Here is a 26088-nt window from a genome sequence, read left to right on the forward strand (position 1 = left end):
CTGCCCTGTGCCAACCACAGAACTTGGCCCCTCTCCTTGGCTGATTTTAAAACAAATAAAGGCAAAAGCAAAAGTAAAAAGACACACACATATACAAAGGCTCTTTTGGGCCAGGCACGGTGGCTCATGCCTGTAATCCCAGCACTTTGGGAGGCCAAGGCGGGTGGATCACCTGAGGTCAGGAGTTCAAGACCAGCCTGGCCAACATGGTGAAATCCCCTCTCTACTAAAAATTAAAAAATTAGCCGGGCATGGTGGCATGCTCCTGTAATCCCAGCAATGCAGGAGGCTGAGGCAGGAGAATCGCTTGAACCCGGAAGGTGAAGGTTGCAGTGAGCTAAGATCTTGCCACTGCACTCCAGCCTAGGCAACAGAGTGAGACTTCATCTCAAAAATAAATAAATAAATAAAAAATAAAGGCTATTTTGGCCTTAGAAAATTTTACTGAAGTACTGAAAGAAGTGGAGGAAATTTACACAAACATCTTAAAACGTAGACAGCTGGTGTTTAAAAGTCTCTGCTGTGTATCTGCCAACCTGCTGCCATGTCACTGGGTCTCTCCATCCTTCCCCTTTCATGAGCAAATGCTTCCCCCAGCCCTATCCCATTCTGCCATGTCTTGTGAAAAGAAATTCAGCCCTCACTTTCTACAGCTTCTTTCTTCCAGGTCCTGCCTCGGGGCCTACCTTCTCATATCCAGATGGTTCTAGCAGTATTTTCCTAAACCAAGACAATTTCCTTTCTAAGCAGGATTCTGGCATTGCCTGTTAAGATGGCACATACTGTTTTCTCACCCTACTATAAACTCAAAAATCATGAGATTGGATTTTGGGGTTTTGAGTTGTCAATGGTTAGAGGAGAAAGGGGGCGCTCTCTGATAGAGACCAAGTGTAACCGCCCAACGGGTTCTCCTTGCTCACTGCCTAGACAGAACCAATTTATCAAGACAGGGGAATTGCAAGAAAGAGTTTAATTCACACAGACCCTGCTATACGGAGACTGGAGTTTTATTATTACTGAAATCAGTCTCCCCAAAATCTTGGGGACTGGGGTTTTTAAGGATAATTTGGTGGGGGTGGGGGAGTGGGTAGCAGTGAATCAGGAGTTCTGATTGGTTGGGTCAGAGATAAACTCACAGGGAGTCAAACCTGTCCTCTTGCACTGAGTTGGTTCCTGGGTGGGGGCCACAAGACCAGATGAGCCCGTCTTTCCACCTGGGGTGGTGCCAGCTGATCCATTCAGTACAGGGTCTGGAAAATATTTCAAGCTCTGATCTTTGGTTTTACAATAGTGATGTTATCCCCAGCAACAATTTGTGGAGGTTCAGAATCTTGCAGTCTGGCTGGATACTTCTGGGGGCTCTGAGGGAGAATATGTATTCTTGCTTCTTTCAGCTTCTGGAGGCTACGTGTGTTTCTTGGCTGGTGGCCCCTTCCTTGCGTCACTCTAACCTCCAGCTCTCTCATCAGATCTTCTGCCTCCCTCCTATAAGGATACTTGCAATTATTCTTTTTTAAAAATTATTTTTAGTTTTTTAATTATTTTTTTGAGATGGAGTCTTGCTCTGTGACCCAGGCTGGAGTGCAGTGGCACGATCTCAGCTCACTGCAACTTCTGCCTCCTAGGTTCAAGCGATTCTCCTGCCTCATCCTCCCTAGTAGCTGGGATTACAGGCAGCTGCCACCATGCCCAGCTAATTTTTGTATTTTTAGCGGAGACAGGGTTTCACCATGTTGGCTAGGCTGTCTCGAACTCCTGACCTCAAATGATCCTCCTGCTTTGGTTTCCCAAAGTCTTGGATTACAGGTGTAAGCCACCGAGCCCAGCTGTATTTTTTATTTTTTGAGACAGGGTGTCACTCTATCACACAGCTGGAGTGCAGTAACATGATCACTGCTCACTGCAGCCTCGATCTCCGGAGCTCGAGCGATCTTCCCACCTCAGCCTCCCGAGTAGGTGGGGCTACAAGCATGCACCACCACACCTGACTAATTTTTGTATTTTTTATAGAGATGGGGTTTTATCATGTTGCCCAGGCTGGTCTCAAACTCCTGGACTCAAGCAATTTGCCTGGCTCAGCCTCCCAAAGAACTAGGATTACAGACGTGAGCCACTGTGCCTGACCACTTGCAGTTATTCTTATCTGAGGGTATACTCGGATAGTCTAGGATAATCTCCCCATCTCAAGATCTTTAAATCACATCTGCAAAGTCACACAAAGTACCACACTCACAGGTAGGCAGCAGTCTGTAGTGCCCAGTCAAGAGAAGAAGGTAAAAACTTCTTGTCCCTTCCTTTCCAAGGAGATCGGAAAGAAGATTCACAGGAGAAAGGAGATTCACAGGAGAAAATCATTTGTTTGGGTCATGATTCTGGCTAAAATTTGGTTTTGAGACCAGGCATGGTGGCTCACGCCTGTAATCCTAGCACTTTGGGAGGCTGAGATGAGCTGATCATGAGGTCAAGAGATCAAGACCATCCTGGCCAACAAGGTGAAACCCCATCTCTACTAAAAATACAAAAATTAGCTTGTCGTGATGAGGAAAGAGAGAGACCCTCTCATATTGTTTTATATTGTTTTATACTCAGTACCTGTTTTAAGAAAAAAACAAGGAAGTAAAACCAAAGACAAGCAGCCCGGCACCAGGCCCAAAACCAGACCTGGGCCTGCCTGGCCTAAACCCAGTAGTTAAAAATCAACTCATAACTTAGAAACCGATGTTATTCATAGATTCCAGACATTGTATAGAAGAACACTGTGAAACTTCCTGCCCTGTTCTGTTTCTCTCTGACCACCGGTGCATGCAGCCCCTGTCACGTACCCCCTGCTTGCTCAAATCAATCATGACGCTTTCACGTGAAATCTTTAGTGTTGTGAGCCCTTAAAAGGGACAGAAAATGTTCACTCGGGAGCTCAGATTTTAAGGCAGTAGCTTGCAGATGCTCCCAGCTGAATAAAGCCCTTCCTTCTACAACTCGGTGTCTGAGAGGTTTTGTCTGCGGCTCGTCCTGCCACAGTGGTGGGGCGTACCTGTAGTCCCAGCTACTCAAGGAGGCTAAGGCAGGAGAATCCCTTGAACCTAGGAGGGGGAGGTTGCAGCGAGCCGCAGGTCGTGCCACTGCACTCCAACCTGGCGACAGAGCGAGACTCCGTCTCAAAAAAAGAAAAAAATGTGTTTTTGAGGTATCCATTAGTTATTGATCCTTTTCCTGCTAGGTACTACTATTTCTTTCCTGTTTGTCTCATTTTGTGGCCTGAGAACTTGGCTTGACTTTTGAGCTGTTGGGACATGCAAGTAGTGAGTTTCACGTATGCAGGTGGTCAACTATGGATTGGTTCTCTCCTCCCTCCCAAGAGGCATTTCTATGGAAATGAAAGAAAAACAAATATTAATGATTGGAACAGACTACAAACCAGTTTCCCAGTCTGGAGGGCAGCTAGTAGAGAAGATTACTAGATGTTGGGCTTGAAACATCTTTTGTAGTTTGAATGTCCCTGGTAATATCTTCCAGTATTCCAGTGAACTTTCTGAATGGCGCACACAGCAACAAGCACAAAAGTTGTCCACACATGAGCTATTGTGGTAATGTCTCTGAATAAGTATCAAGTAATGTCTCTGAAGTAAGTATCAAGTCATCCAGCTTCAGCTTCAGCTTTAGGAAAATGGCAGTTTTTCTTTTTAGTGATTCGAAGTCAAAAGGGTAGGAGAAAATCAGAATAGTCTGGAGAATCATAGCCAGATATTGGAAGACACTCCAATAGAAGAATTCAGGATCCAATCCCATTTGCAGGTAGAAAACAAAGCCTCAAAGACAATGACTAGGACTAGAATCTGGTAAAAGAAAAACTTCAGCTGAATGACATTTAAAGGAGTTTAATTGAGCAATGAACGATTCTCGAATTGGGAGAGCCTCCCAAGCCAGTGGCTCTGAAACTCCAGTGAAGCCACATGGTGGAAGATTTATGAAAAGAAAAAGGAAATGTATGTACAGAATTGGAAGTGAGGTACAGAAACAGCTGGATTGGTTACAGGTTGGTGTTTGCCTTATTTGAACATGGTCTGAACAGTTGGCTACATTTGATTGGCCAAAACTTGGTGATCAGCACAAGTGTAGGCTGTGGTCTGTTTACACCTCCACTTGTTATAGTTCATGATGTACAGAGAAACCTTTAGGCCAAACTTAAAATATGCAATGAGGCAGCTTTAGGCTAAACTTGATTTAACAAATCTAATAATGGTGCAGTGTAATTCTCTCTTGAAACATAATTTTTCTCTCTACAGTAACCCCTATTTCAATCACAGATAATCACAATAAGACTAATTTGTTTGAAAAAGTAAGTTTAGAACCATTGTATTTGGCCTACTTATTTACAGAAGCACAGAAAGAATAGTGATTGATCATACATGCTCTTTTAAAATCTTCCTTCTCATAAGGAATCTTAGAGTATACTTTTAAAAGCCACTCTAGGCTAGGAAGCCAAGTTATAGACTTACCATCAGATTTTGCCTATAATACACAGAGATCTGGGTAAATTCCTCTCTTATCAAGGTCCCCAAATTATCCTGAGATTCCTGGGTCTGACCGGAAGTGACTTGCCTTACTCACCTGTAAGGGAATCATGTAAGAGAACCCTGCATGCAAGGTACCAGGATTTTTTTTTCCCAAGGGATTTTATTGGGGCCACAAATTTAACCTGAGTTTCTTAAAACTTATCTAGTCAAATCTGATTCCATGCACATCATTCTCAAATATGACATCCCAATGAAGGCCTTTTACCAATTGTGTCTTGTTAAAAGGAGAACAGATTTTAATTGAATTTGTACAAATAACTATATTGCTATGAACATAAGAGCACTCGATAAGAGTTTGGTATTTGGCAGTACCATCCAGAGGTAGAGAAAATACCGCATATGCATACTATACATACATAGATATACATAAACAGATAGATGCAAACAGAAATCTTCAAGTTTTTATTTAAAAATTTTAGCCATGTGCCAGGTACCATAATATAAAACTCCCTAGTTTATAAAAGAGTAATTGGATCTAAATTATGTTTCTGGCAGATGGAATAAGTTAAGATTACTCTCTCAGATGGATAAAGCTTTTTACTACTTGTGGTAAAGACTTGAAATTTTTTTTTTTTTTTTTGAGACGGAGTCTCGCTCTGTCACCCAGGCTGGAGTGCAGTGGCCGGATCTCAGCTCACTGCAAGCTCCGCCTCCCGGGTCTACGCCATTCTCCTGCCTCAGCCTCCCGAGTAGCTGGGACTACAGGCGTCCGCCACCTCGCCCGGCTAGTTTTTTGTATTTTTTAGTAGAGACGGGGTTTCACTGTGTTAGCCAGGATGGTCTCGATCTCCTGACCTCGTGATCCGCCCGTCTCGGCCTCCCAAAGTGCTGGGATTACAGGCTTGAGCCACCGCGCCCGGCCAAGACTTGAAATTTTTTAAAATGCCAGTTGGTTTCTAAATAGCTTTCTCCCCTCCCCCACCTTCTTCTGAGAGTCTTCTCCCCAAAATTTGCATCTGAAGAAGATGGTGCTTAGGTCCTAGGACTTGGTAGAAAATTGCATCTGAAGAAGATGGTGCTTAGGTCCTAGGACTTGGTAGAAAATTTACATCTTAAAGGCACAGAGAAAAGATATGTTTTCTCCAAGAAGGAGTTTTGGTGTGTATTTGCTTATTATCGGAGGTCATATGGAGGCTGTGGCCTACATTTCAGGCGATTACTGAGGAGACTAGCAGCTGTCTGAATGTCCCCAAAGACCATCTGAGTGGATAAAATATCCAGTTATTTCTAAATAACCCTTTTCCTTTTCAGCTTCAGAGAGTTGATCTGGGGATCCTCAGTCCCTCGAGAGCAGTGGAGCCAAAAGTTCAAGTGACTGAGGGTCTGGAATAGGAAAGAAAAGAGTCTGGCAAGGATGGATGGAAAGGTGGAGGAGGTGAGGCAGGAAAATAGGGTCTAGAGGCAGGGAACTTAAAGCCAATGCCCACTTCAGCTGTGACAGGAAATATCCTCTCATTTTGTTTGTTTTGTTTTGTTTTGTTTTGTTTGTTTGTGAGACAGAGTCTCACTCTGTCGCCCAGGAGTGCAGTGGCGTGATATCTTGGCTCACTACAACCTCCACCTCCTGAGTTCAAGCAATTCTTCTGCCTCAGCCTCCTGAGTAGCTGGGTTTACAGGTGCGTGCCACCACGCCTGGCTAATTTTTTTTGTATTTCTTTTAGTAAGGTGGGGTTTCACCATGTTGGCCAGGCTGGTCTCGAACTCCTGACCTCAAGTGATCCACCCGACTTGGCCTCCCAAAGTGCTGGGATTTTAGGCGTGAGCCACCATGCCCCGGTGTTCTGAAAGTTTTTCTTTAGTCCATTGATCTTAAAGTTATCAGAAATCTGTGTTCAGGAATACCCGTTAGAGTATTCTTCATGAAAATCAATTTAGGACTACAGATCACTGCAAATGCTTTTAGAGAAGAATTTAAAATAACAGCATGGATGACAGGCCGGGCATGGTGGCTCACTCCTGTCCTGTAATCCCAGCACTTTGGGAGTCCAAGACAGGTAGATGACTTGAGGCCAGTTTGAGACTGGTGGGGCAAACATGGTGAAACCCTGTCTCTACCAAAAGTACAAAAATTAGCCGGGCGTGGTGGCACATGCATCTAATCCTAGCTATGCGGGAGGCTGAGGCACAAGAATCTCTTGAATCTAGAAGGCAGAGGTTGCAGTGAGCCGAGATTGTGCCACTGTTCTCCAGCCTAGGTAACAGTGAGACTCTGTCTCAAAAAATAAATAAAATAAAATAAAATAAATAAAATAGCTGTGGATGACAACAACTTAAAATAGCCGTGGTTAAATCTGATAAAGTTTTCAATTGACAAAGAAATTTAGTTATTTCTATTATGTGCAACATTTTGAAATAACCAGAATTATGACTGACCACATCACATCAGGATCATCAAGACTTTTATAAATTTAATATAATCATTAGAATATTCACATTAATAACATATCCATACAAATATAACTTTAGAAAAGATTTAACATAACAAAATTATAACTGATAACATTTTAGATTTTTATAAAATTATATAATTTGGGGAATATTTATATCAACAAATGTAACTGAAAGAAGATCTGTCAGGCCTCTGAGCCCAAGCCAAGCCATCGCATCCCCTGTGACTTGCACGTATATGCCCAGATGGCCTGAAGTAACTGAAGAATCACAAAAGAAGTAAAAATGCCCTGCCCCACCTTAACTGATAACATTCCACCACAAAAGAAGTGAAAATGGCCGTTCCTTGCCTTAAGTGATGACATTACCTTGTGAAAGTCCTTTTCCTGGCTCAAAAAGCTCCCCCACTGAGCACCTCGTGACCCCCACTCCTGCCCACAAGAGAACAATCCCCCTTTGACTGTAATTTTCCTTTACCTACCCAAATCCTATAAAATGGCCCCACCCTTATCTCCCTTCACTGACTCTCTTTTTGGACTCAGCCCACCTGCACCCAGGTGATTAAAAAGCTTTATTGCTCACACAAAGCCTGTTTGGTGGTCTCTTCACACAGACGCCCATGACAGTAGCATCAATCATCATTGACAATTCCTCCCATACAATTTACCTTAGCCAGCCATGGTGGCATGAGTCTGTGGTCCCAACTACTCGGGAGGTTGAGGTAGGAGGATCGCTCGAGCCCGGGAGGCAGAGGTTGCAGTGAGCCAAGATCGCGCCACTGGACTCCAGCCTGGGTGACAGAACGGCACCTTGTTTCAAAAAAAAAGAAAAAACAATCTGTATTCCATACAATCTACCAAGTAAGTCTAATCATTTAATATCTCTGCAGGATGAGAGATACTTTCTTTGAAGATTTTGAGGGGCCTAACTTGAAAATGCCAAAGTTAATTTTAGGCCAAAAAGACTTAATTTAGTATTTTGATGCTGGGGAAACCTTCCAAAGATGTCAAAAGTTTCAAAACACGATCATAACAGAATCGCAGGTCATTATAAAATAATACTTATTTGGCCGGGCGCGGTGGCTCAAGCCTGTAATCCCAGCACTTTGGGAGGCCGAGACGGGCGGATCACGAGGTCAGGAGATCGAGACCATCCTGGCTAACACGGTGAAACCCCGTCTCTACTAAAAATACAAAAAAAAAAAAAAACTAGCCGGGCGAGGTGGCGGGCGCCTGTAGTCCCAGCTACTCCGGAGGCTGAGGCAGGAGAATGGCGTAGACCCGGGAGGCGGAGCTTGCAGTGAGCTGAGATCCGGCCACTGCACTCCAGCCCGGGCTACAGAGCAAGACTCCGTCTCAAAAAAAAAAAAAAAAAAAAAATAATAATAATAATAATAATACTTATTTAACCAGAGTGATCATCAAAAGACCTTCAAAAGCGATACAGAAGGTTACATGGATGTAAAAACCTTAACCCTTTTAACGGTCAGGTTTTCTAAGTACTCAACCTAATAAAGACAATGCTGGAATTATCTTGATAAAATGGAAAATCTGTGTGTGTGTTTTTTAGGCCAGTTACCAAAAAGGTAAAGAAGAACCTCCTGTACTGTGTCTGCTTCTCCTTATGGGAAGCTGGTTTAGATAACTGGGAGTCAAACCTGATGAAAAAGATATTTGAATTTAATTAGCCACAGGAAGAGTGTGTCTAGGGCTATGTGTATACACTACATTAAGGAATGTAAACAAGAAAACTAGTACCTTGAGGAGGGAAATAATAGCTCTTAGTAACAGCATGAGAAGTCCCCTGGGTACATGGAACAATTCAGACATATCAGGAAAAGACAAGATTACAGAATCAAATTATACTGGAAGAAAACATTGCTTTTTCTAGACCTTCAAGATAAAACATTTCTGTGTCAGGCCACAACAGCAGAGTTAGAGCCAGAGGAAAAAAAGCTCCAGGAGTTGACAAAAATAAGGAGACAGTTATCCCAGCCAAGCCAAAAGATAGACCTTTTCAAAGGGAAACAGAACAGAAGGCAATGATGTATGACCTGCAAGTCACATGCGGTGAGGTACAGTAAAAGTTGAACTTCTGAGATATAAATCTGATACACTGGGTTGTGAGTGGGGTTAGCCCTAGGGAAATGGTTAAATGGGGGATAGGGTCTGCATCACCTCCCCCCACTGAGGTTCTTGGGTCCACTGAACATTTACCCCCGTCCCAAATCTAGAGGCATGCCTTGTTGGACAGAGCCTTGTACCATCAAATGATATTCTGCCCGGCTGGTGCAGTGGCAGGCGGATCCCCTGAGGTCAGGAGTTTGAGACCAGCCTGGCCAACATGGTGAAACCCCATCTCTACTAGAAATACAAAAATTAGCCGGGCGTAGTGGCGCACGCCTGTAATTCCAGCCACTCAGGAGACTGAAGGACGAGAATCAGAGGTGGAGGCAGGAGGTGGAGGTTGCAGTCAGCCGAGATCACACCACTGCACTCCAGCCTGGGTGACAGAGCGAGACACCAAGACACCGAGACACCGTCTCAAAAGAAAAAAACAAATGAACAAACAAACCAAAGACCTCTTCTGCGTGACCCAAGCTGAATCCTCCCCACTTGCAGCCCTACCCCCAGTTACCAGCCCCACAGGATGGAGCCAAGGCCTTGAGGCAAAGGGTACCAACATGTGTGAATCTCCTCAGGGCACACTCCTTATTTCGTCTGACCATGGTGTGCATTTACGGTCTGGGGTGAAGATGTGCCCCTAGAAGCACTAATGGTGAGGTTTCAGGACTATCGCAACCTGGCCTTGCTCTAGGCTACAAAGTTACACCTTGAGGACGGCCATCAATCAAGATGCTAGAAGGGATCTACCCTGTCTCTAAAAAAAAAAGAATAGAAATATGTTAGCCAGGCATGATGGAGTGCGCCTGTAGTACCAGCTACTTGGGAGGCTGAGGTGGGAGGATAGCTTGAACCCAGGAGGTCAAGGCTGCAATGAGCTAATTGTGCCATTGCACTCCAGCCTGGGCAACAGAGCAAGACCCTGTCTCAAAACAAAACATCACTGAGAGAGAAAAATATCTGGACTTTTGCAACAGGAATTATACCATGGTATGCAGGGCTGCATACACAGAGACTGAGTCCAATGACCACAACAGGTTTTTTCATGGCAAGAAAGGGGCTACCTCAGAGGCAAACTCAAGGGTGACAGTTCCCCTTGAGCCCCACAGTTCAAGAAGGAGGGACCCCTCCCCTAGTTTCCAGGCTCTCAACTCCTCATGTGCTAGATCTGCCACTGCTTTGGCATTTATGCAGCCTAGACTTCCTCTAGCATGGCCCCTCACCCTCAGGGAGATGGTCCAGGAGCAAGGCAGAGCATGGCCAAATGCACAGAGAACGGTCCACTCCGTGAGGGTCAGGGAGTCAAGAAAGGCTTTGCTGGGAGAGGCACTGGTGTTGGCCTCCAGGGACAGGTGGGATTGGGTGGGGAGAGACTGGCACAACAAGTTTTTTTTTTTTTTTTTTTTTTCATGCCAACTACTTTGGTCAAACAAAACATTTTAGAAAAACATTTTGTGAACTGTTATCTGCTAGGCAGTGTGCTAAGTACTTTATCTAAGTTGTCTCATTGGTTCTCACAACAACACTCTGAGGTAGGAGCGATTCCTTTTTTACCAGTGAGGGAACAGAGGCCCAGAGGAGTTAAGTTTGTCCAAGGCCACACAGCTAGTTAGTGATATAGCCAGGACTTAAAGTCCGGTCCCTGATGACCCAGCTCATACTCTTAACACCTCAGCTAGATATAAGAGTGGTGGAGTGGACGCTCCATTCCTGTGCCCTATACTTTTGTGAGTCCCCCAAGAAGGGCACAGAGGGCTCTCTGGGCTGCAGAGCTGCTGAGAGGTGATGAAGGCCACACCTCGGCCTCCAGCCAGACCTGCACCTCCAAATCGGAGGCATTTGGGCAGCAGTCTTGTTGCTGAGCCTCCAGGAAAGTAGGTCCACAATTCCAAAGCAGGCCTTGCAGACATAGAGTTATTCTGCCATTAGAGGGTTCCACGGCTGAATGAACTTGATGACACTAGTTTGAACAAAGCTTATTAGGTTTACTTCCCACAGGACCTCCCAGAACCTGCATCTGCTAATGGGCCTTGTCAATCTCCAAGAGGACATAGAATAGTGTATTTCCCTACCTCCTCCGACCACCAGAGCCCTTCAAGCCATGTCCTTTCCTTAGGAGTACTTATTTCTTTTGGTTCTGCCTTTGAGTGGTATGTCAACCCCCTTAATAATTACAGCCAGCTGTGGGTGTGCTGGGGAGGATCACTTTAAGGCCAGAACCTTAAAGGGAAACCAGGCCCCCTGGGAGGATGTCATGCTGGCAGCAGTGGCTGGAGAGAAGCCCTTGAAGGAAAAGTGGAACTCAAGGAACCAGAGACAGGAATACCTGGGGAGTCTCCTTCATTGCATCTCTCCTGTCCCAGCACCCCTTCTCCAGCCTTCTTCTGGTGTCAGACTTGTGCACACCTTCCCTTCACTGTGGAAGGCCCTGCTGTGAGGAGCCACGCTTCAGAGAGGCCCTCACCTTTGCTTTTTCAGAGGTATTTGCATATTTAAACTTAGCTGCAACTGCGGACTGAGAGCCTTTGCTCCGCAAGCAGAGCAGCAGCTGAAAGGAAGGAAGGAGAGGCAGTCCTTGCAGGTGCTCTCAAAAGCCCTCTTCTCAGGCAACCAATGGTTTTCAATCCACTAACACAGCCCTTCTCAACCTGACTGTACATAAGACACACTTGAGAACCTTTAAAAACGACCTCTGACCCTGTAACCACCTCGAATTAAATTAGAATCTCGGGTCCCAAGAATCAGTAGTTTGTGAAATGTCCCCAAGTGATTCTAATGTGCTGCCAGGGAGGCAAACTGCTGCTAGAGCCCAGCTCCTCAAAATGCAGCCTGGGCCCAGCAGCCCCCAGGTGTGGTTAGCAAAGCCTCCAGGCCTATTGAATCAGAGCCTGAATTTTAATGACCTCCCTGCCCCTTGACTCATATTCCCATTAGAGTTCTAGGGTCTTGTTACCATCACCTGTGTCAGCATCCAGCTGCAGTGGCAAGCGTGCTGGGGCACGCCTTAACCCTTTCTTGCCCCTTCCTACTGATCACCCCAGGAAGCTCGATGGCCCTTGCTCTGTGCCTTGGTTTCCTTACCTGTTGTAAGGAACATGGCTGTGCTTTGGTCAAGGATAGACCGAGGTGGGATGTTTACATCCCACGTGACTCAGCGTAGACCGCAGGCGTATAACTCTACTTGTTATCACAGCCACGTAGCTATAACATGGGAAGGCCAACACTTGGCTCTACACCACTGTTGTCTGTAAAAGGTACAATTGCTGTGTTGACACTGTGCAGGTGCGCTGGTGCCCAGAGAAAGAGAGAGAGAGAGAGAGCCAGAGATGTCTGTTTTTGCAGAAGGATGGGGAAAACCGGGACACAGTTTGGCCCCCTTGTGCCCAAAGAGAGAAAGAGTTAAGCTGCCGACCCTGAAGGCAGGGGAGAGCTGACCACGCAGCTGTATGTGGTAGCTGCCAGCTCAAACAGCCCAGACAAGGCAGACAGTGTGAGAAAGCTGTTGAAGTGAGCTGCTGCTGAATAAAATCATTCACCTGCCTACAGCCCCCCTGACTGTTCTTTCTGCTCATCCTCCCACTCCTTCTGGACCTCAACATGACCTTTGGCATAGTCATGAACCTGACATCTGTAATATGTAGACGTTGGACAAAGTGAGTCCTAGCTCTGCCGTCACCACCACCATCATCATCACCTCTCATTGAGGGCCTACTATGTGCAGCCAGGCTCTGAACTAGGTCTGTCCATGCTCTGCCTGAGTCTCTTCAGCTGTCCAGTGGGGACACAGGCATGCCTTGCTCAGCACTGTCCTCGTACACAGAGCTCATGGCACTGAGGCTGAACCATGCAGTGTGAACTGTGCACTTCCCAACCTGGCCCTTTTCCCTTTGTTACATCTTTCATTCAACATCTCGTGCTTCTACTGAAGGTCTTTGTTTCCCAGCAAATATTTTGCAAAAGACAAACAGAGCATTATTTCATGGTTTAAAGGGGCGACTATGACAGTGTAAGGGCTATGAGTTTCAAGTGAATGTGGGAGCGTGCTCTAGGTCTCACATCCACTTGAAACCACCTCCCTGCCTTTAGCCCTATGGGAAAGAATGGCGGGAAGAGGGGATTGCCAACAATCCCCTAATGGTATGCTAATCGTGAGCAATAAGTGACAATGTCAGGACACAGCTTCACAGAAGTCCCTATATAAAGATCTCAGTAGCCCTGATTCATGGAAAGCCCCCTCCCCCAGCATCCTTCAATAAGTAGGATAAGCTTATCATAACCCAAACCCCAAGGTGGTCGTGCAAGCTGGTTGTAGACAGTTGCCCCTTTCTGCCCTACATCCAATCCAGCTTCCATAGGATTGAAGATTCCTTCTCTAGAACTTTTTTTTTTTTTTTTTTTTTTTTTTTTTTTTGAGACGGGGTCTCGCTCTGTCACCCAGGCTGGAGTGCAGTGGCCGGATCTCAGCTCACTGCAAGCTCCGCCTCCCGGGTTCACGCCATTCTCCTGCCTCAGCCTCCCGAGTAGCTGGGACTACAGGCGCCCGCCACCTCGCCCGGCTAGTTTTTTTTTTGTATTTTTTAGTAGAGACGGGGTTTCACCGTGTTAGCCAGGATGGTCTCGATCTCCTGACCTTGTGATCCACCCGTCTCGGCCTCCCAAAGTGCTGGGATTACAGGCTTGAGAACTCTTTACAGGCACATTGTAGGCTGAAAAGGTCACCCACTTTTTTCCACCTCCCTGATAGTCAGGGTGCCAGCTATGATCCAGGCGTTACTTATCAGGGATATGGGCAGGAGGGTTATTAATTCTGGAGCAAGTAATATAAAAGAGCAGGCACAGAGGAGGCCTCTTGGGCCCATGAGGTGGCTGAGGGGGGAATGGGATGACAGTTTGCGGTGACAGGTCATCTGGCATTGACAGGTATCCAACATGGGAGGTGGCCAGGCTGCCCGTGGTAAGATTCAGTGTCTGAAGCTGAGTGGTCCTCACCTCTCCTCATTCCTAGCAAATGATTTGTGCTTCTGGCTGCCTTGTCTTCCCTTGGTTCCCACCTGGTTTCTGAGCTTCATGCTTCAAATTTAAGGCAATTCTGTGAGCTACTCACCCTCCCCAAATACTTACTAGATTACTTTTTCTGATTAAATCTGCTGAAACGAAGACTCTGACGGAAGCACACATTAACTGAGAAAGTGTATGAGAAAGCACTTTGTAAAGTACCTGGAAAATGTTCTTTGTCAATATCCAAGACCTCCCTCTAGGCAGAAAATCCTCATAGACACCTGCCCTCTCCACCTGGCCCTGGTAGTGCCACAGCAACCCTCCTCCACCCTCTGGATCTGCAGGGCCAGGGCCCATAGATCTGTCTGCCCCGCTCTATTAATAAATACAATGTGATTGCTACTAGAGGCATGGTTTGCAGTAAGCTCTCCAAGGGATTAACATACTGTGTCAGGAAGGGTGGCACTGTTTCATGGAGCAGAGCTGGAGCTAGGACCCAGGCTTGCCATCCCCGGCACCAGTCCACCCTGAGGGGCCTCGACACAGACCTTGCACCAGGAAAGGCTTCAGCTTGTGGCAGGTTTAATAGCAGCATAAAAATTATATGGTCTTTTGAATCACATTAGAGTTAATGTGCTGCAGTGGTAACTACCACATCTAAGTGGGTTTCACATTTCCACCTGCATGCACCATCAAGCACGTATCATCTTAAAATAAACCAGCCAGGTCCTTGGAAGCTGTGCCATGTAGTCCAGGGCCTGAAAGCCTGGAAATTTTGTGCCAGAGTAAGGGGAAGCCCAGATATGCCACTTCTAGCAATTATCCTTATAGATTTCTTCCCACACACATATGACCTGAGCATACACAGTTATTCATTGCCACAGGGAACATAGGGAAACAGTCTATGTATCCATCAGTAGCGGACTGGGTAATGCTCACACAGCAATAGATTATCAACTGGAGTATCAGTAGATGTTTCTGCAGCTTAATACAAATACAGTCAGGCTGCGTTTGGCTGATATGGAAAGACCCTTGAATATATTGTGAGGTGAAAACAGCAAGTTACAAAACTAGGTATAGTAGCCGTCATTTATGCAGAGAAGAAGGGGCAAAGAAAATTATGACTGTACATGTATCTCTGGAGAATACAAGATACTGAAAGCTGAAATATTTGTGGTTTCTGGGGAGCTAAACCAGGTGGTTGAGAGAAAGAGTGGGAGGGAGAATTTTCACAGAATATCCTTTTGTTCCTTTCGAATCTGGAACTATGAGAATGTAATACCTGTTCAAATAAAAATAAATGCATGTGATCATTTGTGGGGTGTCTTTGGGGTTTGGTTTTGTTTTGTTTTTGCAAATGACATTTTAAAAAATAAAAATAAGAACAAAAAGACATGGATTTCAGATGGCCAGATTTCAGCCCTCAGTTCGAGGGATATTTGGGGAACTGGGGACCCACTTGGATTTGCAGGCTGCTGTCTTGTGAGCAAATAGGAAGGTCAAGAGCGGGAGTCCTTTCCAGAGCCAGGGGAGCCCCTTACACACCCAATTCCAGGTGGGCCAGAACCACCGATGGGGCACTCAACTGATTGGCACCCTGCCTCAGAGGAAGAAGGGCTTCAACAGAGCCCTGCAGGAAGCAGACGGAGGCACAGGGGATCCCCCCACTAGGAGGACCATGCCAGTGACCCTCTCCTGTTCACACAGCTGCACAGGGCATGGCTGGTTCTCCAAGAGCAGCAAGATAACCAGGAAGACACTGGCCAGAAAATATCACCACACCTAATAATCTACCATGTGGGTGATGTCATCTTTGGTTAGGGTGTTTCCCTGTCGTGAGATCCGCTTTCAAAATATACACCCCTTGACCATGGATGAAGGTGTATCCCACATACTGTCTCTCCCAGTAGCTTATTAAATCTTTTCTCCTAGACAGGAGGAGTCCGGGTAACATGGTATCCCCTGCAGTGGGTTGAATCGTGGTCCTCCCAAAAATTATATCCATCCAGAACCTCAGGATGTGATCGTATTGAGAAAAAGGGTCTCTGCAGATGCAGTAAGGATCTCAAGGTGGGAACAGCCTGGATTCGAGTGGGTTCTAAATCCAATGACAGACGGGCGCAGTGGCTCACACCTGTAATCTCAGCACTTTGTGAGGCCGAGGCGGGTGGATCACCTGAGGACAGGAGCTTGAGACCTGCCTGGCCAACATGGCAAAACCCTGTTTCTTTTTTTTTTTTCTTTTTTTTTTTTTTTTTGAGATGGAGTCTCACGCTGTTGCCCAGGCTGGAGTGCAGTGGCGCGATCTCGGCTCACTGCAAGCTCCGCCTCCCGGGTTCCCGCCATTCTCCTGCCTCAGCCTCCTGAGTAGCTGGGACTACAGGCGCCCGCCACCGCGCCCGGCTAATTTTTTGTATTTTTAGTAGAGACGGGGTTTCACTGTGGTCTCGATCTCCTGACCTTGTGATCCGCCCGCCTCGGCCTCCCAAAGTGCTGGGATTACAGGCTTGAGCCACCGCGCCCGGCCGGCAAAACCCTGTTTCTACTAAAAACACAAAAATTAGCTGGGCATGATGGCATGCGCCTGTAATCCCAGCTACTTGGGAGGCCGAGGCAGGAGAATCTCTTGAACTCGGGAGGCAGAGGTTGCACTGAGTCAAGATCATGCCACTGCACTCCAGCCTGGGGGATAGGGCGAGACTCTATCTCAAAAAAAGAAGAAAAAAAAAGAGAGAGACAGGAAAGGAGGCACAGAGAGTAAAGGCATGTGATGCTGCAGGAGACTGGAGCGATACCTGCAGGCTAGGGAGCCCCAAGGATTGGTGGAGCCACAGGGAGCTGGGAGATGGGAATGGAAAGAACCAGGCCTGCAGACACCTTAATTTTGAAGCTCTGGTCTCTATGGCTGAGAGAAAACAAGTTTCTGTCATTGTGAGCCGCCTAATCTGTGGTATTTTGTTATGGCCGCCCCAAAACCTTTGCTGAGGAAGAAGAGGGGACTTGGGGCACTGAGGGTCACTTCAAGGACTTCATAAATCAATTAAGGATTGCCCTGCTGCCATGTGGCCCTGGGAAGGGAGAATAGGGTGTCCTGTTTGGTTGCAGAAAAATGCCCAGGGAAGGCTGGGCCACACTTCTGGTCTGGGGCAGCTCCTTCCCAGTTCCCTGGGCGAGAGCCTTCCCTGCAGTTGCCCAGGGAATGTTTTTCTCCACCAGGGAAGGTGTGCGTTTTTCTGCACCGAGAAAGGTGTGTGGCCCTGTCGCTAGGAAACAGGGAGCCGGGCCTGTGGGCTCCCAGCCTGGAGCAAGGCAGATGGTGACAAGATTAAATAGTGCCTTTCATTTCAACATAGGAAATGTTTTCAATTCTCCTCTCTTCATGTCTCTAAAAAAAGGCAAGTGGCGGAAACGTCCCACTGGAAATTTATTAACAAAAGCCCAGCAGCCCAAAAAAGCCAACTTTTTTTCTTTTCACACATCTCTCCAACCAGCCTACAGGCACTTTGAGTGGAGGGCCCTGCCCCATTGCCATGACCCTCTAGGCACCCCAGGGAGCCTCAGTCAATCCTCACAGCTACTCACAGAGGTAAAGCTTATTGCTATCCCATTTCATAGATGAGGAGAACAAGGCCTACAGAACAAAGTAATTGGTTGGCAAGTTGGGAAGCTGGGATTTCAACCCACGCACAACAGTGCTATCCTTTGCTATACATGCCCTCATGATAATGTTTGTGAAAGTATTGGAAATGACGAGGACAGTACAAATCCAGAATCTCATCATGGTTAACAGGTCTCAGTCCATTCAGGCTGCTGTAACAGAATACCATGGCCCGGGTAGCTTAGAAACAACAAAATTGATTTCTCACAGTTCTAGGGACTGCGAAGTCCAAGATCAAGGCACCAGCAGATTCAGTGTCTGGTGAGAGCCTGTAACCTGGTTCACAGATGGCTGTCTTTTCACTGTGTCCTCACATGGTGGAGGGAGGTGAGGGAGCTCTCTGGGGTCTCTTCTATAGGGCCACCAATTTCATTCATGAGGGCTCTGCCCTCATGACCTAATCACCTCCCAAAGGCCTCACCTCAACAGCATCACCTTGGGGATTAGGTTTCAACATGTGAATTTGTGGGGGACACAGACAAACATTCAGTGTAAAGCATAACAGCACAGGACAGTGCAGGATGACCACAGCGAAGAGGAGACAGCTTTGTTTTCACCGCATATTAACTTCTGGCAAGGAACTGACTGGGTTAGGAGAGATTAGACAGATGTGAAGATTAAGACACTGCATGTCAGAGCCCACCAGTTGGGTCAGTCTCCTGACTAGGCCATTTCTGGTACAGCTTCAGGCCCCACACGACCCAGTCTCCCAAGCTGCACAGCCAATAGCAGTAACTGGCCAGAGCTAGCCAGGGCAAACACTCCCCTACACAGTCTTCTGACTATTGTGTGCTTGTAGTAGAGTAGAATGAAAAAGAACATTTCAGATCCCTAAGATACCTGGAGTCAAGTGCCCAGACTGAAGCTGGGTCACTGGGAGAAAGGTGGGCAAAGACTAAGAAAGGGGGGAAGATTTGTGTTAGGTTTGAGATCCATCAGGTTGGAAGGTTACAGGGAGGAGGAGCTGGGCAGACATGTTCACAGATATGCCCTATTCTTCCCCAAACCCTACCTCCCTCAGTCCTAAAATAAGTACTACCTACAAGTGAATCATTCAAATAACAATAATCCCTTTGGTGTTTAAAACCTCTCTCCTATCCAAGTGGTTTCATAGCCATTGTCTCATGTGATGTTCAACTCAGTTCCAGGAGGTGAACACAGCAAGTGCTACTCCTCTGTTTTGACCATGGAGAAAGTGAGTTTCAATCCATCTTCTTATCCCAGCCTCCAGGTCCCAGTCTTTTGGGGGTAGTGTCAATTCTTCCTTTGTAATAACACTTAAAACTCTGCCTCCTTTTCCATTCTTTTTTTTTTTTTCCTTTTTGAGACAGAGTCTAACTTTGTCACCAAGCCTAGAGTGCAGTGACATGATCTCAGCTCACTGCAACCTCCACCTTCCAGGTTGAAGTGATTCTCATCCCTCAGGCTTCCTAGTAGCTGGAACTACAGGCGCCCGCCACCACGCCCAGCTGATTTTTATAGTTTTAGTAGAGATAGGGTTTCAACATGTTGGCCAGGCTGGTCTTGAATTCCTGGCCTTGAGTGACCAGGCTGCCTCAGCATCCCAAAGTGCTGGGATTACAGGCATGAGCCACACGCCCTACTCCTTTTCCATTCTTAATTCCAATATCTTAATTCAGCTTCTCATAAGGTCAAGGCTCATGCCTCTGCCTTTAGTCTCTCCCCAGGTTGAGCTGTCTACATGCTGTCCCTAGATTATGCTTCCTGAAGCACCACTTTCATCATCGTGACCATTGTAGCACTCACCGTTGATCCTTAACAACTCATCAAAACAATGCCACTGCCTGGCTTCCAAAGCCCTCTTAACTTTGATGTCACCCAACTCCATTGTGTATTACCTTTATTTTACTACATGCACTTGCTGCTCCAGCCAATCCACTCTCCTCTCTGATTAACAATTCACGATGCCCGTTGCTGCCTCTATGCCTTTGTTCATGTTGTGCTCCCTCCTGGCCTGACTTCCTGTCATCCATGGACAACTCTCCAGTTGCTACTTATCCTTCAGGATACAGAGCAAGTCAACCTCTTTCATTAAACAAATCCTAGTTTTCCCAGAGACTGTTCCCTCCTCTGAATTCATACTTATATACAGAGCATGACACCTGAGGCCTTGGTAGCCAGCTTCTAGGATGGCCCCCCCAGTGATCCTCACCTCATGGGCCTCATACCACTGCAGAGGCCTCTCCCTCATTGAGTAGAGTCCATCTGTGTAACCAACAGGATGTTGCAGAAATGACGTAGAGTGAACTGAATTCCAAGGCTAGGTCATATAAGACATTGTGATTTCTAGTTTGTGCTCTCTTGGATTGCCTGCTCTGGAGGAATATAGCCACCACGTCAGGAGGACACTTAGCTCTATGGCGTTCATGTGGTGATGAACTGAGGCTGCTAGGCAGCAACCAGCACTAACCTGGCAGGCATGGGAGTGAGCCATCTTGGAAGCGGATGTTCCCCACCCCCAACATGATGCCTTCTGCTATGTTATGATGCAGCAAGAAGGCACCTGCCAGATGTAAGCCCCCTAATCTTGGACTTCCCAACCTCCAGAACTGTATTATAATAAATCTCTGTTCTTTATAAATTACCCAGTCTCAGGCATTCTGTTATAGTAGCACAAAATGGACTAAGACATACCTCTTCCTGTGACCAATAACCCCACCTCCACTTCCCAGTAACTCCCACTGGTTCCAAGTGGTCCTGTTAACATCTGCTCAGAAGCTGTGCCTGACTTCTGTGTGCCCCACGAGGCAGGTAAGAATATCCATTGTTAGGCCAGGCATGGTGGCTCATGCCTGTAATGCCAACACTTTCGGAGGCCGAGGCAGGTGGATCACTTGAGGTCAGGAGTTCAAGCCAGCGTGACCAACATGGTGAAACTCCATCTCTACTAAAAATACAAAATTAGCTGGGTGTGGTGGCACACGCCTATAATCCCAGCTACTTGGGAGGCCGGGGTAGCAGAATTGCTTGAACTCAGAAGATGGACATTGCAGTGAGCCAAGATCATGTCATTGCACTCCAGCCTAGGCAACAAGAGTGAAACTCCATCTCAAAAAGAAAAGAAACACACACACACACACACACACACACACAAAGAATATCCATTGTTGCTCAATGCTGTGTGGCCAAGGCTAAGTCCAATGCCTAGGGCAGAGTAGGTGCTCAGTTAATATTGGATGAATGAATGCACAGTGATTAAGTGGCTATATATCTTCCCTGGGCTTCTGAAGGCTAGGAAGTTCAAGAGTGAGGGGCTGCCATCTGGCAAGGGCCTTCTTTCTGTACCATCCCATGGTGAAAAGCAGAAGGTCAAGAGAAGGCACGAGAGTGAACCCCTAGAGTCAAGCCCTTTTTATTTATTTTTATTTTTTATTTTATTATTATTATTTTTTGAGCGGAGTCTCGCTCTGTCGCTCAGGCTGGAATGCAATGGCGTGATCTTGGCTCTGCCTTCCAGGTTCAAGCAATTCTCCTGCCTCAGCCTCCCGAGCAACTGGGATTACAGGCATCTGCCACCAGCCTGGCTAATTTTTGTATTTTTAGTAGAGACGGAGTTTCACCATGTTGGCCAGGCTGGTCTCGAGCTCCTGATCTCAAGTGATCCGCCCGCCTCAGCCTCCCAAAGTGCTGGGATTACAGGCATGAGCCACTGCACCCAGCTCAAGCCCTTTTTATAATCAGCATTAATCCATTCATGAGGAACCCTCATGACCTAAACACATCCCACTTAAGCCCCACCTCCCAATACTGCTCCATTGGGGATTAAGTTTCCAACATATGATTTTTGGGAGACACATTCAAACCATAGCGTTTCTGCAGGCCTTTACAAAGCCAGTAGGTCCAGTGCATGGTGCCCATAAAGAGGCACAGTGCCACCTGAGGCAGCTTTTCCAAAGCCTTCCAGGGTAGAAGGGGAGGCACCTGGCCATGGGAACTTCCATGTTGCCATTAAAGCCCTTGGGAGTTATCCTGACATGCTGCAGTGGTGAGCACGGTAGTGCTGGGCTCAGCATGGCAGATTCCACCTGCCACCTAGGCACTAAATATAGCCCATAACAAAGCCCTCTTTGCCTGGAACCTGCAGAGTTGGCTTAATTGGCTGGAATTGCTACAGAGAGAAGTTCTGTTAAAACGAATTGAGAACTGGCTTCTCCCCACAATTCTAGGATGCCGAGATTCATAATTAGACAATGGATCTTTCCTGCCAGCAACACAACATTGCTGGCCTTAGTCACTGATGAATCTTCCAGCTTGGTTGCTTCAGGTGTTGAGGAGAGGCCTGGTGTAGGTGTCCAGAGAATACTCGCATTTTCCAGTGTCCCAGCAAAGTAGGACTTTTCTCCCCAGTGTTCTGTTCCTTAATTATGGACTGACTGTTTGTGTCCTCCCACTGGGACACATATGTTGAAGCCTTAACCCCTAGGGTGACTGTAATTGGAGATAGGGCCTCTAAGGAAGTAATTAAGGTTAAATGAGGTTCTAAGGGTGGAGGTTAAATGAGGTTCTAAGGGTAGGGCTGTGATCTGATAGGATTTGTGTCCTTATGAGACCAGAGAGTTCACCCTGTCTTCTCACTTGCACAAGAAAGAGGCTATATGAGCACACAACAAGATGGTGGCTGCCTACAAGCGAAGAGGAGAGGCCTCATAATAAATACTACCTTGCTGGCACCTTGGTCTTGGACTTCTAGCCTCCATAACTGTGAGAAATAAATTTCTGTTGGTTAAGCCACCAGACTATGGTATTTTGTTATGTCTGAGCTGACAAATATACTTAGCACCTTGCTTATCTGGTCTTTGAACCAGCATTACCAAGTCCAACTCCGGGCTTCCCCAACCAGAGTCTGCACCGCAACAAGATGCCCAGATGATTGAGAAGCACTGCTTACGAAAAGGTGTTGGGCTCCTGGGAGGGTCTGATTGGGCTAGCAGTCATTTACCCTTCAATGTGAATCAGGGAGCCTAAGCAGAGGCGCTGAACACTTCAAGCTGGGAAAAGAGAACACTGTGGAACTAAAAATAGCTGGCCTTTCAGCTTTGCTAAAGAGGAGTCTTGCATGACTCGACTTATGGGTAGTCCAGGGCTCTGAACTCAGTTGGTCTAGCTGTGTATATATGGTGGTGTGGAAGTCTTTTAACGTCCTTCAGTTGATATAGGGATATGATCTGTCCCAAAGGAGGGGTAGTGATGCATCCTGCATTGTTGAAGAATTGATAACGGATTTAGACTTCTCTACTTTTTATATCCACATGCCTTGGGTGACTGTTGGCTTCGGAGAATTTAATTCCATTTACCAACTCTAATCAACTGATAATGGCCACTTGGAACGCTGTGCAGAGAAAGTGTCTGAGGCCTCCACTGGTATCAGTGAAAAATAGAACCTTGATGAGTTAGCAATGTTGGCCAAGAGCATGGGATGAGGGTTGGGGGACTATCTGGTATCTGTTAATTCCACTCTGAGGCAAAAGGCACTTACAACTGGTGCATGAAATAATTAACCAAGTAATTAGGTCTGATTCTGCCTGTTATTATCATTTATTTATTTGCCATTTTTTTTGTCATCTATTTATATAAATAACATTCCCTGACTTTACTCATAAAGTGAAAATAAGCAAAAATAACTAGAAAAAATTTTGGAAAAGAAGAGTAAGTAGAGGGAATTAGTCCAACCAGAGAGTACCATAATTCACTGATTCCGTTTCCTGTTTGTTGTTGTTGTTGTTTTTACAATTAAACATCTCTGAAATTGAGGTGTGTCTTACATCCCTGTCATCGAGGTGACAGTCATGACGCAGTTGTCCTCACCTATCCATATACACAGCACTAGCCAAGATAGTTAGAAGCTTGGAAGAAGCCCCGGAGACAATAGTAGGGCACTCTTTTAATAAATGCTGTACCATCAAACTAGCACTCTTGAAGGCACAGAGAACAACGTTGTTTGGAAAAACAAGAAAATCAATGGTCAGAATCAAAATAAAATTCAGAAGAGATAAGCTCTGAATTTGAAGAAATTTTAGGACTACTGTAACCAATTCATTTTGCTCACATTTTTAGGTTTTTGGGTTTTTTTTTGAGACAGAGTCTCGTTCTGTCGCCCAGGCTGGAGTGCAGTGGCGCGATCTTGGCTCACTGCAAGCTCCGCCTCTTGGGTTTATGCCATTCTCCTGCCTCAGCCTCCCGAGTAGCTGGGACTACAGGTGCCCGCCGCCACGCCCGGCTAATTTTTTTTGTATTTTAAGTAGAGACGGGGTTTCACCGTGTTAGCCAGGATGGTCTCGATCTCCTGACCTCGTGATCCGTCCACCTCGACCTCCCAAAGTGCTGGGATTACAGGCTTGAGCCACCGCGCCCGGCCTTGTTTTTTGTTTTTAGCAGAGTCTTGCTCTGTCACCCAGGCTGGAGTGCAGTGGTGCAATCTCAGTTCGCTGCAACCTCTACCTCCCAGACTCAAGCGGTCCTCATGCCTCAATCTCAGCTGGGATTGCAGGTGCACACCACCAGGCCAGGCTAATTTTTGTATTTTCAGTAGATTACAGCTGGGATTACAGGTGTGAGTCAAAGTGCCCACCTTCATTTTGCTTACATGTTTAAATGTATGTCCAAGTGTCATATATGATCAACTTCTGTGTCTACATAAGTCTAAAGCTTATGTAAGTCTTATAGAAGTTTAAGTCTATAGGTTTATATACAGTTATTCAAGGAAGGTACATTGGTAGAGAGTCCTCCTGTGTGTTCAAGGAACAGAAAGACCAGAGTGCCCAGCAAGAGTGGATTCATGGAAGAGGATAAAGATCCAAGAGTTAGCTGGGGACCATGTCAGGTAGGCTTTAGGGGCTTCTGTGGGACTTTGGGAACCACTGCAGGTTTTGCACAGAGGAGGACATGATCAGACTTACATTTTAAAAGCATTGTTCTGGCTGATGAGGCGAGAGTGGACCTGGGGTTAGGGGGTGAAATCAGGGATGCCACAGAAAGATGGGTTAGGAAGCTATTTCCATAGCCCAGGGGAGAGACAGATGATGGGACAGGGAGCTGGTTTAATTCTGGGTCTATTTGAGAACAGAGCTGACAGGACTTGACAGGCATGGATGTCGCAAAGAAGAGAGGAGTCGGCCGGGTGCGGTGGCTCATGCCTGTAATCCCAGCACTTTGGGAGCCTAAGACTGGCAGATCACCTGAGGTCAGGAGTTCGAGATCAGCCTGGCCAACATGGTGAAACCCTGTCTCTACTACAAATACAAAAATTAGCCAGGCATGGTGGCAGGTGCCTGTAATCCCAGCTACTTGGGAGGCTGAGGCAGGAGAATTGCTTGAACCTGGGATGGGGAGGTTGCAGTGAGCCGAGACCGTGCCGCTGCACTTCAGCCTGGGCAACAAGAGCAAAAATCCATTTCCAAAAAAAAAAAGAGAGAGAGAGAGGAGTCATCAAAGACATGGAGTCTTGACTCGAGCTATAGAGACAATGGAGCTACTGTTTCCTGAGAATTTTGTGGCGGCAGCAGGTTCTGGGGAGCAGCAGGAGTTTGGGTTAGGAAGTGTTATTTTCAAAATGCAGATTAAGCTTCCAAGTAGAGCCCCTGAGATGACAGTGGCTCCATGAGTCTGTAGTTCAGGAGAGGGTGCCAGGCTACAGATACAAATGCCACATTAGTTTCAGCCCAAGCTGGTATGGAAGCCCTGAAGCCGATGAAATCAGCGTGGGACAGAGAAGGAAAATGTGTCATGATAGAACAGGAGGGGACACCATGACAAAGAGGAGGGGAGGGGAAGCCAGGAGGGGCCAGAAAAGGAGGCTGAGAAGGAGTGGCCAGAGACACAGGGGAGAGAGAGAGAGAGATCCATGGACCAGAACAGAAATCCCAGAAATAAGCTCAAATGCAGAAGTTATAGGAATGTAATGTGCAGGAAAGGCAGCATTTCAAACCAGGAAGGAAAGAGGAATGATTCAATATATGGGGTTGCCCTCTGGGAAAAAAATGAAGTTAGATTAGTATACGTTTCAAATGTGTCCAGTATCTAAATGTAAAAATAAAATTTAAAAGCACGTACTAGAAGAAACCATAAGAAAATGATTTTTATCATCTTTTGTTGGTGTAAAACAACCCAGAAAGCTATAAAACAGTGGTACATGTGATTACATAACAAAGACTAGCTGCATGGCAAACTATCTTCAAAAAAGTCAATAGACAAGGGACAAATTGGTTAAAATATTTATGACTCATATAGGGCTAAGTGCCATCACGTTTAGAGGTTCTACATCAACAATGATCATGATAATAACAAGAATAAAAGAACAATAAGCCAATAAAAAGATGGGTAAAGACTG

General features: G+C 46.3%; 1 protein-coding gene across 20 annotated transcripts in view; it reads left to right on the plus strand.

The window, feature by feature from the left end:
• CALM2 (calmodulin 2) overlaps positions 1-26088 on the plus strand; it is a 1210617-nt gene that overhangs the window by 690794 nt on the left and 493735 nt on the right. Inside the window, exon 1 of one of the 20 annotated variants that reach the window (XM_050754936.1) lies at positions 18646-18650. The exons of the other annotated variants lie outside the window; for them this stretch is intronic. The gene's annotated coding sequence lies outside the window, so the exon portion shown is untranslated. Of the gene's footprint in view, positions 1-18645; positions 18651-26088 lie in introns of those variants that run through there. 20 annotated transcript variants of the gene reach the window in all.

The sequence above is a fragment of the Macaca thibetana genome, chromosome 13, assembly GCF_024542745.1.
Source record: "Macaca thibetana thibetana isolate TM-01 chromosome 13, ASM2454274v1, whole genome shotgun sequence".
Lineage (NCBI taxonomy): Eukaryota > Metazoa > Chordata > Mammalia > Primates > Cercopithecidae > Macaca > Macaca thibetana.